A 13,207-nucleotide genomic window follows, 5' to 3' on the forward strand; every position below is an offset into this window, starting at 1 on the left:
TGTTGATCTACCATAAATACTCCAGATGGTAATAACCTTTTCAGAAACTCTTGAATGCATTTATTTAAAAACCTCCTCTCCCTAAAAAAAGTTCCCAATTTTCATTAGCAGTTGATTGTAAGATTTGCAGTCAGTAAGTTATTTATGTACAAACAAACGCACAATTCAATGAATCCTATACATGCCAAGGTAATGAACACAAAATAATCTTGTATATGTGTTCATAAGAACATCTGTTATCAGCCCTCAAAGGAAGACGGAGTAAATAATCAATGTTTCTTATAGCTCCGCTGGTTCCCATGAAATCCTGTTACTTACAGCTCATGTATACTATGCATCAATTTGAGGGTATGTTCACACGTAGTCAACCAAAACGTCTGAAAATCCAGAGCTGTTTTCAAGGGAAAACAGACCCTGCTTTTCAGACGTTTTTTACCAACTCGCATTTTTACCAACTCATTTTTTTACCAACTCGTTTTTGGAGCTGTTTTCATTGGAGTCTATGAGAAAACAGCTCCAAAAACGTCTGAAAGAAGTGTCCTGCACTTCTTTTGACGAGGCTGTATTTTTACGAGTCGTCGTTTGACAGCTGTCAAACGACGACTCGCAAATAACAGGTCGTCTGCACAGTACGTCGGCAAACCCATTCAAATGAATGGGCAGATGTTTGCCGACGTATTGTAGCCATATTTTCAGACGTAAAACGAGGCATAATACGCCTCGTATACGTCTGAAATTTGGCCGTGTGAACATACCCTAAGGGTAGCAGCCTATTTGGGACTGATTCCTTTGATATTTAGTTGATGTTCTTGTGAGGTGTTTATGAGCTTCTGGCAGAATCTCCAAAGTAAGGAGTATTAATCTTTTGTTTTGCTGATTTACATATTGAGCATGTTAGCGTGGTAGCAGCTTTCCATTATATATTCTATTATTATGTGCATTGTTTCAGGTCACATAACATGCATTTCATATGAGAATAATGAACATGACTAGCAGGGTCAGACTTTATTAATGCATATCACAGGTCTGGTATTGATTCGCTACCTAAGTATTATGTATAATGTAACAATAAATAAATACATCATCGATGGACAAAGATAAAAGACTTCAGTCAGAAAAAAATCATTATAGGGTACAGACCAAATAAAGTTTGGATGGGGGTGCAGTACCAAGAGCTTCATGGTGATAACATGACAAGACGGCAGTAGAGTGATCATGTCGGATTATGGTATTTATATATTTTTTAAAAGTATCACAAAGAAAGTAAAAAACACACATAATGGCCTGGATCTGCCAGTCTGGCAAAATGTTACATTCAAGAGTATTTAAAAAAAAAAAAAAAACATTTTGAAAATGTTTACAAAGGGTTGCCTGGGTTCCTATTTTTTTACGAATGGCTGCAAATGACATGAATTTAAAAAAACAACCAGTACTCACCTATCTGTTCCCCCAGGGATCTAGCGCTGAAGCTCTGACCCCACTCCCAGTAATAGTTTACATGAAGCAGCATGTGATCGTTGCAGCCAATCAGAGAGCCCTCTAATCGGCTGCAGTGGTCACATGATGTCTACATGAAAACAATTACCGGGAGTGTCACGACTGGATCCCTGGGAGAAAGGAGAGGCGAGTACTGATTGATTTTTTTTAATTCATGTAATTTACAGCACTTCGTATAAAAAAAACCGGATAAAAGGGTTTTGCCAAACCTAAAATAATCTGCAAAAGTCTCCAAACGGTTAAAAATCGAAGAGTAATCTATTTACGGATGTCGGTGTCATGATCCCCCATTGTGTCTTGTTTGCATCCTAAGAGCAATGACGATGCACATTGGTGACATAACTAATGCTGATAATGTTAGGAAGATGCGGCAGGAGATCACTGTACTGGCGGCACATTCAAACGATAAGTATATTACTATATTGATGTAGCAGCAACAAGGTAAATAGCCAGTTCACCTCCAGACAAACCACCGATCCACAATTAACACATGGCAGTATCAGGCATGGATAAGTCCAGAGCAGGACAAACACACAGGGATAGAGGGAGAAATTCCAGCGATACAAATCCACGGCAATGTATAAAATCTTTTGCTGAAATTTCTCCCTCTATCCCTATATTACTACACTGTTTTAACCCCTTAACGACATGTCACATACTAGTACATGCCACGTACTGGTACGTGACAGCCGTTAAGGGGAAGCAACGTGTGACGGCTGCGATATACAGACGACACCTCACTGTAACGGGCGGAATCAAAGATCACTTTGATTCCGCCCGTTTAACACCTTAAATGCCGCAGTGAATCGCGACCGCGGCATTTAAATTGTTAGAATCAGGGGACGACCCACTCCAAAGCGTTAACCGCCCCCCCCAAGATGTGATGGGGGGGGTGACAATGGTTGTGTACCTGACATTGTCAGGGATTCAAAGGAGCCGGTCAATATCACAATATACTGACTAATAAAAAAAATAGTAAAAAACAGTTAACCCCTTAAGGACGCAGCCTGCTTAAGGCTAAGAGCCCATTTTTTAAATCTGACATATTTCACTTTATGTGGTAATAACTTCAGAATGCTTAAACTTATCCAAGCGATTCTGAGATTGTTTTCTCGTGAGACATTGGGCTTTACGTTAGTGGTAAAATTTGGTCGATACATTCAGTGTTTATTTGTGAAAAACTGCAAAATGTAGAGAAAATTTTGAAAAAAACTGAATTTTTCTGAATTTAAATGCATCTGCTTGTAAAACAGATGGTTATACCCCCCAAAATAGTTACTAGTTCACATTTCGCATGTTTACTTTAGATTGGTATCGTTGCTTGAAAGTTTTTTTATTTTTCTTGGATGTTACAAGACTTAGAACATTTCCAGCAATTTCTCATATTTTTAAGAAAATTTCAAAAGCCTTTTTTTTTAAGGTACCTGTTCAGATCTGAAGTGGCTTTGAGGGGCCTATGTATTAGAAACCCCCATAAAACACCCCATTTTAAATACTAGACCACTCAAAGTATTCAAAACAGCATTTAGAACGTTTTTTAACCCTTTGGGCATTTCACAGGAATTAACCCCTTCACGCCACAGCCCTTTTTCAGATTTTCATTTTCGTTTTTTCCTCCCCACATTCCAAAAGCCATAACGCCTTTATTTTTCCGTCGATACAGAACTATGAGGGCTTGATTTTTGTGGGACGAGTTGTAGTTTTTCGTAGCACCATTTACTTTGCCATATAATGTACTAGAAAACGGGAAAAAAATTATTTGTGGGGTAGAAAATGAAAAAAAAACACTGATTCCTCTATGGTTTTTTGCGCGCCATTTTTACGGAATTCACTGTGCAATTAAAACAACATGTTAAATTTATTCTATGGGTCAATACGATTACGCCGATACCAAATATATGTAGTTTTTTCTATATTTTACTACTTTTACAAGTAAAAACCTTAGTGTAAAAAAGAAAATATATTTCGCTTCGCCAAATTCCGAGAGCCATAACGTTTTTATTTTTCCGTCGATTAAGTGGTATAAGGGCTTATTTTTTGCGGGATAAGCTGTAGATTTTAATAATAACATTTTAGTGTACATGCGACGGTTTGATCACTTTTTATTTCATTTTTTGTGGGAGATTAGGTGAACAAAAAATAGAGATTCAGGCGTTTACAATTATTTTTTTTACGGCGTTCACCGTGCGGGTTAAATAATGATATATTGTAATAGTTCAGACTTTTACGGACGCGGCGATACCAATTATGTTTATTTATTGCATTTTTTACTATGCTCTAGGGGGAAAATGGGAAAAGGGGGGTTTTTTGAACTTTTAATTATTTTTTTTACACAAAAAAAACAACTTTATCTCATTTTTACGCTTTTTATTAGTCCCCACAGGGGACTTCAACCAGCGATCGTAAGATCGCTTGCACGATATACTGCAATACTAATGTATTGCAGTATATCGTGATTCTGACAGTCTCCTATGAAGCCCTGCCGGAGGCAGAGCTTCATAGGAGTACAAAGATGACGGAACTGGGGGACTTCATCAGGCCCCCAGGCAGCCGTGCCAACCAACGGCTCCCCTCGTTCTCGCCGTGGGGGAGCCGTTGGGACGTTACAGGGGGTCGCCCCCCTGTTTTTAGTAATTGAAATGCCGCGATCTCTATTAAAAACGGCATTTAACGGGTTAAACAAGCGGGATCGCGCTAAAACGGGATCCCGCTCGTAACCCGGAAGTGTCGGCTGTAACACACAGCCAACACACTCGCTCTATGGAGCGGGCTCAGCCCGTGAGCCTGCTCCATATTCCCCCACCCGGCGTGCACCGTATATATACGGCGGATGTCGGGAAAGGGTTAAAGCAAAGTGGAGGTGAAATTTGCAAATTTCAATTTTATTCCATTTTTTTCCTGTAACACAGAAGGTTTTACCAGAGAAACACTACTAAATATGTATTGTCCAGATTCTGCAGTTTTTAGAAATGTCCCACATGTGGCTCTAGTGTGCTCATGAACTAAAACACAAGCCCCAGAAGCAAAGAAGCACCTAGTGCATTTTGGGGCCCCTTTTTTATTAGAATATATTTTAGGCAGCGTGCCAGGTTTGAAGAGGCGTTGAGGTGCCAGAACAGTAGGAATCCCCCAAAAGTGACCCCATTTTGGAAACTAAACCCCTCAAGGAATTCATGTATGGTTGTTGTTACCATTTTGACCGCGCAGTTTTTTTCACAGCACGTATTTGAATTGGGCTGTGAAATTTAAAAAATGAAATGTTTTCCAATAAGATGTCATTTTTTATAAAATTTCTTATTTTCACAAGAAATAAAATACCCCATTTTGTTGCCCAATTTGTCCGGAGTGCGGCAATACCCCATTTGTGGTGATAAACTGCCGTTTGGGCCCATGGGAGGGCTCAGAAGGAAAGGAGCGCTATGTGTTGGTTGGAGTCCAGATTTTGCTGGATTGGTTTTCAGGTGCCATGTCGCATTTGCAGAGCCCCAGAAGTATCAAAGCAATGGAAACCCACCAGAAGTGACACCAATTTGGAAACTACACCCCTCAAGGAATTCATTTATGGTTGTTGTGAAAAAAAACTGCGTGGTCAAAATGGTCACAACAACCATAAATGAATTCCTTGAGGGGTGTAGTTTCCAAATTGGGGTCACTTCTGGTGGGTTTCCATTGCTTTGATACTTCTGGGGCTCTGCAAATGCGACATGGCACCTGAAAACCAATCCAGCAAAATCTGGACTCCAACCAACACATAGCGCTCCTTTCCTTCTGAGCCCTCCCATGGGCCCAAACGGCAGTTTATCACCACAAATGGGGTATTGCCGCACTCCGGACAAATTGGGCAACAAAATGGGGTATTTTATTTCTTGTGAAAATAAGAAATTTTATAAAAAATGACATCTTATTGGAAAACATTTCATTTTTTAAATTTCACAGCCCAATTCAAATACGTGCTGTGAAAAAAACTGCGCGGTCAAAATGGTCACAGCACGTATTTGAATTGGGCTGTGAAATTTTCAAAAATGAAATGTTTTCCATTAAGATGTCATTTTTGATCAAAAGTTCTTATTTTCACATAATACCCCATTTTGTCCTAAGTGCGGCAATACTCCATTTGTGGTGATAAACTGCCGTTTGGGCCCATGGGAGGGCTCAGAAGGAAAGGACCACCATTTGGCCTACTGGAGCTTTTCTGGTGTTAAGTCATGTATTCAGAAGCCCCTGAGGTACCAGTACAGTTGAAACCACGAGAAGTGACCCCATTTTAAAAACTACACCCCTTAAGACATTCATCTAGAAGTGTAGTGAGCATTTTGACCCCACAGGTATTGTCTAAAAGGTAATGCGCAGCAGATGGTGCAGTGTGAGATTTGCCATTTTCTATATATCTATGCCATTTCAGTGTCCAATATATTGTGCCCAGCATGCGCCACCAGAGATATACACCCCATAAACTATAATGTGGGTTCTCCTGGGTACGGCAATACCCTACATGTGGCTGTTATCAGCTGCCTGGGCACACAGCAGGGCTCAGAAGTGAAAGATGAGGGGGATAAGCTGTGCGGAGTGCGTCAGGGTAGATTAAAAATCTAAGGGATGTATGGTAAATTTTAAAACACTTTCATACAGAGCCCTGGTTTTTCGGGACACGTGTCACATGGATATATTGTGTCCTCCCTTATCCCCCTCTTATAGCAGACTTTGCACCTCTTATAACTTTTTCCCTTCTTGCCAGTTTGGGGAACTTCTGGAAAGTGTTGCCCTGGTACGATGCGTGTGGCCTTGCCTCCAGAAGTACTGGGTGCCCCCTTCTTGGTCCCTAAAGATTAGGTTCTTGATAATGATGTGCACGGCCAGCTTCTCATACCACACCGCATGGCGCTGGGGGGCTTCAGGACTTGATCTGACAAGTCCACCTCTCCCATATACCTATTGTAGTCCAGGATGCAGTCTGGTTTGGGGGTCTCTGTACTGGTACCTCGTACAGGTACATGGGTACTGGTGTGGGCTTGTATTGTTGTCAATACAAGGAAATCTCTCTTGTCACACAATATGTTGCTGCTGGATTGTGCCCTGCTCTCACCCCTTCTGAGTGTTTGCCCAAACAGAGTCTTAGGGGGGCCTCACAGATTTCTTCTAGCAGTGCCGCATGCCGCAGTACTTCTGGAAGTGAGGCACTTGAAGAGTGGGACGCTGGTATAAAAATTATCCAGGTAGAGTTGGTAATCCTGGTCCAGCAGTGGGTGCACCAAATCCCACACAATTTTTGCATTAACTCCCAGTAAGGGGGGGCATTCTGGGGGCTGAATACTGCTGTCCTTCCCTTCATATATCCTAAATTTGTAGGTATACCCTGATGCACTCTCGCACAGCTTATACATCTTCACGCCATACCTTGCCCTCTTACTCGGCAGGTACTGGCGGAATTGAAGCCTCCCTTTAAAATCTACCAAGGACTCATCAATAGAAATACACTTCTCGGGGGTGTATGCTTGGGAAAACCGGGCACTGAAACGGTCTAATAGGGGGTCTTCGTTTATACAAACGGTCAAAACTGGGGTCACCTCGGGGTGGGCGCTGCTCATTATAATGTAAGAAGCGAAGTATTGCCTCATTTATTTATTTTTTTAGGTTCCAGTTCAGTTCTGAAGTGGCTTTGAGGGGCCTATATATTAGAAACCCCTAGCAAACACCCCATTGTAGAAACTAGACCCCTCAAAGTATTCACAACAGCATTTAGAAAGTTTATGAACCCTTTAGGTGTTTCACAGGAATTTAGCGCAAAGTAGAGGTGAAATTGACATATTTTATTTTTTTTGTCAGAAAATCCTTTTTATATCATTTATTTCTATAACACAAAAGGTTTTACCAGAGAAACGCAACTCAATACTTATTGCCCAGATTCTGCAGTTGGAAAAATAAAAAAGTTATGGCTCTTAGACTAAGGCAACACAAAAAGTAAATGATTTTTTACAAAAAGTATTTTATTGTGCAAACGCCATAAGACATAAAAAACTATAAACATCTGGTATTGCCGTAATCGTATTGCCCCGCAGAATAAAGTGAATATGTCATTTATAGCGCACTGTGAACGCTGTAAAAAAAAAAGAATAAAAAACAAATAGTAGAATTGCTGTTTTTTAGTCACCACGCCTCTAAAAAATAGAATAAAAAACATATCAAAAAGTCGCTTGCACCCCATGAAAACTACAATGAATTCCTCAAGGGGTCTAGTTTCCAAAATAGGGTCACTTTTGGGGGGTTTACACAGTTTTGGCACCACAAGACCTCTTCAAACCGGACATGGTGCCTAATAAAAAGGAGGCCTCAAAATCCACTAGGTGCTCTTTTGCTTCTGAGGCCGGTGCTTCAATCCATTTCCACACTAGGGCCACATGTGGGATATTTCTAAAATCTGAAGAATCCGGGCAATAAGTATTGAGTTGCGTTTCTCTGGTAAAACCTTCTGTTTTACAAAAAAAAAAAAAAAGAAATATGTAAATTTCACCTCTACTTTGCTCTAAATTCCTGTGAAACACCTAAAGGGTTAATAAACTTTCTAAATGCTGTTGTGAATACTTTGAGGGGTCTAGTATCTAAAATGGGGTGTTTGATAGGGGTTTCTAATATATAGGCCCCTCAAAGCAACTTCAGAACTGTACTGGAAACTAAAAAAAATAAAAATAAAAAAAGGAGGCAGTACTACGCTTCTTACATTATACCGATAATGAGCAGTGCCCACCACGAGATGACCCCAGTTTTGACCGTTTGTATAAACGGAGACCCCTATTAGACCATTTCAGTGCCCGGTTTTCCCAAGCATACACCCCCGAGAATTATATTTCTATTGATGAGTCCTTGGTATATTTTAAAGGGAGGCTGCAATTCCGCCAGTACCTGCCGAGTAAGAGGGCACGGTATGGCGTGAAGATGTACAAGCTGTGCGAGAGTGCATCAGGGTATACCTACAAACTTAGGATATATGAAGGGAAGGACACCAGTATTCAGCCCCCAGAATGCCCCCCCCCCCCCTTACTGGGAGTTAATGCAAAAATTGTGTGGGATTTCGTGGACCCACTGCTGGACCAGGGTTACCACCTCTACCTTGGTAATGTTTATACCAGCGTCCCAATCTTCAAGTGCCTCGCTTCTAGAAGTACTGTGGCATGCGGCACTGCTAGAAGAAATCTGAGAGGCCTCCCTAAGACTCTGCTTGGGCAAACACCCAGAAGGGGTGAGAGCAGGGCACATTCTAGCAGCAACATAGTGTGTGTCAAGTACAAGAACAAGAGAGATGTCACACCAGTACCCATGTACCTGTACGAGGTACCAGTACAGAGACCCCCAAACCAGACTGCATCCTGGACTACAATAGGTACATGGGAGGGGTGGACTTGTGACATCAAGTTCTGAAGCCCTACAGCGCCATGGGGTGTGGTATAAGAAGCTGGCCGTGCACATCATACAGATGGCATTGTACAATATTTACGTGCTACGTCGATGTACAGGCCGACGGGAAGTTTCCTTGAATTTCAAGAGGTGGTTATCAAGAAACTAATATTTAGGGACCAAGAAGGGGGACACCCAGTACTTCTGGAAGCGAGGCCACACGCATCGTACCAGGGCAACATTTTCCAGTAGTTCCCCAAACTGGCAAGAAGGGAAAAAGTCAAAAGAGGTGCAGAGTCTGCTATAAGAGGGGGATAAGGAAGGACACAATATATCAATGTGACACGTGTCCCGAAAAACCAGGGCTCTGTATGAAAGTGTTTTAAAATTTATTATACATCCCTTGATTTTTAATTAACCCCAGTTTTACTTACTCTGATGCGCTTCGCACAGCTTATCCCCCTCATCTTTCCCTTCTGAGCCCTGCTGTGTGCCCAGGCAGGTGTTAACAACCACATTGAGGGTATTGCCATACCTGGGAGAACCCACATTACAGTTTATGGGGTGTATGTCTCCGGTCAAAATGCTCACTACACCTCTAGATGAATGCCTTAAGGGGTGTAGTTTTTAAAATGGGGTCACTTCTCGGGGGTTTCAACTGTACTGGTACCTCAGGGGCTTCTGCATTCACAACTTAGCACCAGAAAAGCTCCAGTAGGTCAAATGGTGGTCCTTCCCTTCTAAGCCCTGCCATGTGCCCAGGCAGCAGATAACAGCCACATGTAAGGTATTTCCGTACCCAGGAGAACGCACATTACAATTTATAGGGTGAATATCTCCGGTGGCGCATGCTGGGCACAATATATTGGACACTGGAATGGCATACATCTATAGAAAATTGCAAATCTCACACTGCACCATCTGCTGCGCATTACCTTTTAGACAATACCTGTGGGGTCAAAATGCTCACTACACCTCTAGATGAATGCCTTAAGGGGTGTAGATTTAAAAATGGGGTCGCTTCTTGGGGGTTTCCATTGCTTTGATACCTCTGCAACATGGCACCCGAAAACCAATCCAGCAAAATCTGGACTCCAAAGAACAAATAGCGCTCCTTTCCTTCTGAGCCCTCCCATGGGCCCAAACGGCAGTTTATCACCACAAATGGGGTATTGCCACAGTCAGGACAAATTGGTCAACAAAATGGGGTATTTTATTTCTTGTGAAAAGAAGAAATTTTGAGCCAAAACTACATATTATTGGGAAAAAAATAATTTTTTTAAATTCACAGCCCAATTCAAATAAGTTCTGTGAAAAAACTGTGGGGTCCAAATGCGACATGGCACCCGAAAACCAATACAGCAAAACCTGCACTCCAAAAAACACAAAGCCCTTCTGAGGCCTCCCATGGGCCCAAACGGGAGTTTATCACCACAAATGGGGTATTGCTGCACTCACGAGAAATTGGGCAACAAAATGGGGTATTTTGTTCCCTGTCAAAATAAGAAAGTTTGATAAAAAAATGACGTCTTATTGGAAAAAAATTTATTTTTTTAATTTCACAGCCCAATTCAAATACGTGCTGTGAAAAAACTGTGGAGTCAAAATGGTAACAACCATAAATTCCTTGAGGGGTGTAGTTTCCAAAATGGGGTCACATTGGGGGAATCCTATTGTTTTGGCGCCTCAACACCTCTCCAAACCTGGCATGCTGCCTAAAATATATTCTAATAAAAAAAGAGGCCCCAAAATGCACTAGGTGCTTCTTTGCTTCTGAGGCCTGAGTTTTATTCAACGAGCGCACTAGACACACACGTGGGACATTTCTAAAAACTGCAGAATCTGGGCAATACATATTTAGTAGTGTTTCTCTGGTAAAACCTTCTGTGTTACAGAGAAAACATTGAATAAAATTGAAATTCAGCAAGAAAAATGAAATTTGCAGATTTCACCTCCACTTTGCTTTAATTCCTGTTGTGAAGGATGATTTATTTGCTTATATTCTCTGTATGAAATTACATTGTGAATTATCAAGCAGGATGCCGAATTACTAAGATATGTATTACGTGAAAGTGATTATAATAATGTTTAAATGATTTTGTTTCGTGCAGCAGCCATCTTGTCTGGAGTTCCCATCTTGGTTCTTTTGTAGTGAATAGAAAAGTCATTGTTCCTTTAATACAAGTAATGTTGATTTCGTATGTTTTATCTTTGACCTTGGTTCCCATGCGAAGTTGGTAGAGAATGGACAGGGAGTAAGAAGGGAAGGTGGAAAGTATGCGTGAATGAAGGTCTCCCCCCCCATCTCCACGAGAACATTCTGTCCAAAAGAGATAAGACACCTGCAAACCTAATGTGTGAAGAATTATAATGATGTATCTGGGATGTATTTTATTGTATGCTTTTTACTGAATAACAAATATTGTTATATTGTCTCTGATTGGTTAACCTCAAGCCTACACCCCTTCTGAATTTCAGTTTAACAGTTTGAGTTTGGTAATAAATCCTTCAGAGGAGTATTTCTGAACATATCAGTAGCGTCTGTGTGTTTTCTTCTCCTCTCTCGATATATATCGGTGAAATATCCTAATTAGGATACTGACTAATGGGGTCTGGCCTTGAGAGTCTGTTTGGACTCGTATAAATTTCAGTCTAATATATTTTGAGCGATGGCTTTCCACGATACTGTGAAATGCCTAAAGGGTTAAAAAAAACTTTCTAAATGCTGTTTTGAATACTTTGAGGGGTCTAGTTTTTAAAATGGGGTGTTTTATGGGGGTTTCTAATACATAGGCCCCTCAAAGCCACTTCAGATCTGAACTTGTACCTTAAAAAAAAAGGCTTTTGGAATTTTCTTAAAAATATGAGAAATTGCGGTTTATGTTCTAAGCCTTGTAACGTCCACGAAAAATAAAAGAATGTTCAAAAAACGATGCCAATCTAAAGTAGACATATGGGAAATGTGAAGTAGTAACTATTTTGGGTGGTATAACCATCTGTTTTACAAGCAGATGCATTTAAATTTTGAAATTTATCACAAATAAACACTGAATATATCGACCAAATTTTACCACTAACATAAAGCCCAATGTGTCACGAGAAAACAATCTCAGAATCGCTTGGATAGGTTTAAGCATTCCCAAGTTATTACAACATAAAGTGAAATATGTCAGATTTGAAAAATGGGCTCTGAGCCTTAAGGCAGTGGCAGCCGTAAAAACAAAACACTCCCAAAAATTGCGTAATCTGTTTTTTGCACATTTCACCCCACAAATAAAAACATTTCAGATTCCCAGTACATTATGCGGTACAATAAATGGTGCAATAAAAACTACAACTTGTCCCGTAAAAAACAAGCCCTCATATGGCTATGTCAACGAAGAAATAGAAAAGTTATGGCTTTTGGAAGGCGGGGAGGAAAAAATTAAAATTAAAAAAAAAACTCAAAATAGCTGTGTCATTAAGGGGTTAAAAGGTAATATTGCAATCACTTATGTATGTTTCTACACTTATTCAACGTATTTACGAATGAACAGCTACTTCTTGCATTGCAAGTCTCCCAGCTAGCAAATGATCGGGACAGTTCTGATATTGGGATCCACTACAAATCAGCTGAGATCTGCAATTTGAATACAGAAAAATTCCTTAATTTGACATCTGAGAACCCAGAAACTGTGATAATGCGACACTTGTGTCCAGGATGGAAATGCAATAAATACCGGAATTTCACCAGCTCAAAAGGAGAAGACTGCGTAAAGGAAACAAATTAGGACTTTTTTTCTACTTAACAACTTTACGACGAATGACGGATATATCCGTCCTGTGCAGGGGTTGGTTCCCGCAAAAGGACGGATATATCCGTCATCTGATCGCGTGGGTACTGTCAGTGTAGCCACGCGATCAGCGGCAGGAGCACGGCTGTTATATACAGCCTGGCTCCTGCCGCAACTGCATCGTGGGGCGCCGTCGGGTTTCCATGGCAGCCGGGGGCCTAACAAAGGCCCCCAGGTCTGCCTTCAGCACTAACAGGCAATAATGCTTTGGTATACAAAGTATACCAAAGCATTATATATGCGATTAGCAGATCGCATAGTGAAGTCCGCTGGTGGGACGAAAAAAAAAAATGTAAAGCAGTTTGTGAAAAAAAAATTTGTCAAAATAAAATAAAACTACTTTTACTGCCCAAAAAGTGGTTTTAGTTAGTAAAAGTGTCAAAACACATACACATATATAGTATCCCCGCGATCGTAACGACTTGAACAATAAAATGAACACATTAATTAAACCGCCGGATGAATGGTGTCCAAATAAAACGCAAAAA

The 13,207-nt window shown here is 40.8% G+C and overlaps 1 protein-coding gene across 3 annotated transcripts in view; it reads right to left on the reverse strand.

Annotated features, from left to right (window-relative positions):
• Positions 1–13,207, reverse strand: part of SLF1 (SMC5/6 complex localization factor 1) — a 168,912-nt gene that overhangs the window by 95,533 nt on the left and 60,172 nt on the right. The gene's annotated exons all lie outside the window — the stretch shown is intronic.

Source organism: Rhinoderma darwinii, chromosome 1, assembly GCF_050947455.1.
Source record: "Rhinoderma darwinii isolate aRhiDar2 chromosome 1, aRhiDar2.hap1, whole genome shotgun sequence".
Lineage (NCBI taxonomy): Eukaryota > Metazoa > Chordata > Amphibia > Anura > Rhinodermatidae > Rhinoderma > Rhinoderma darwinii.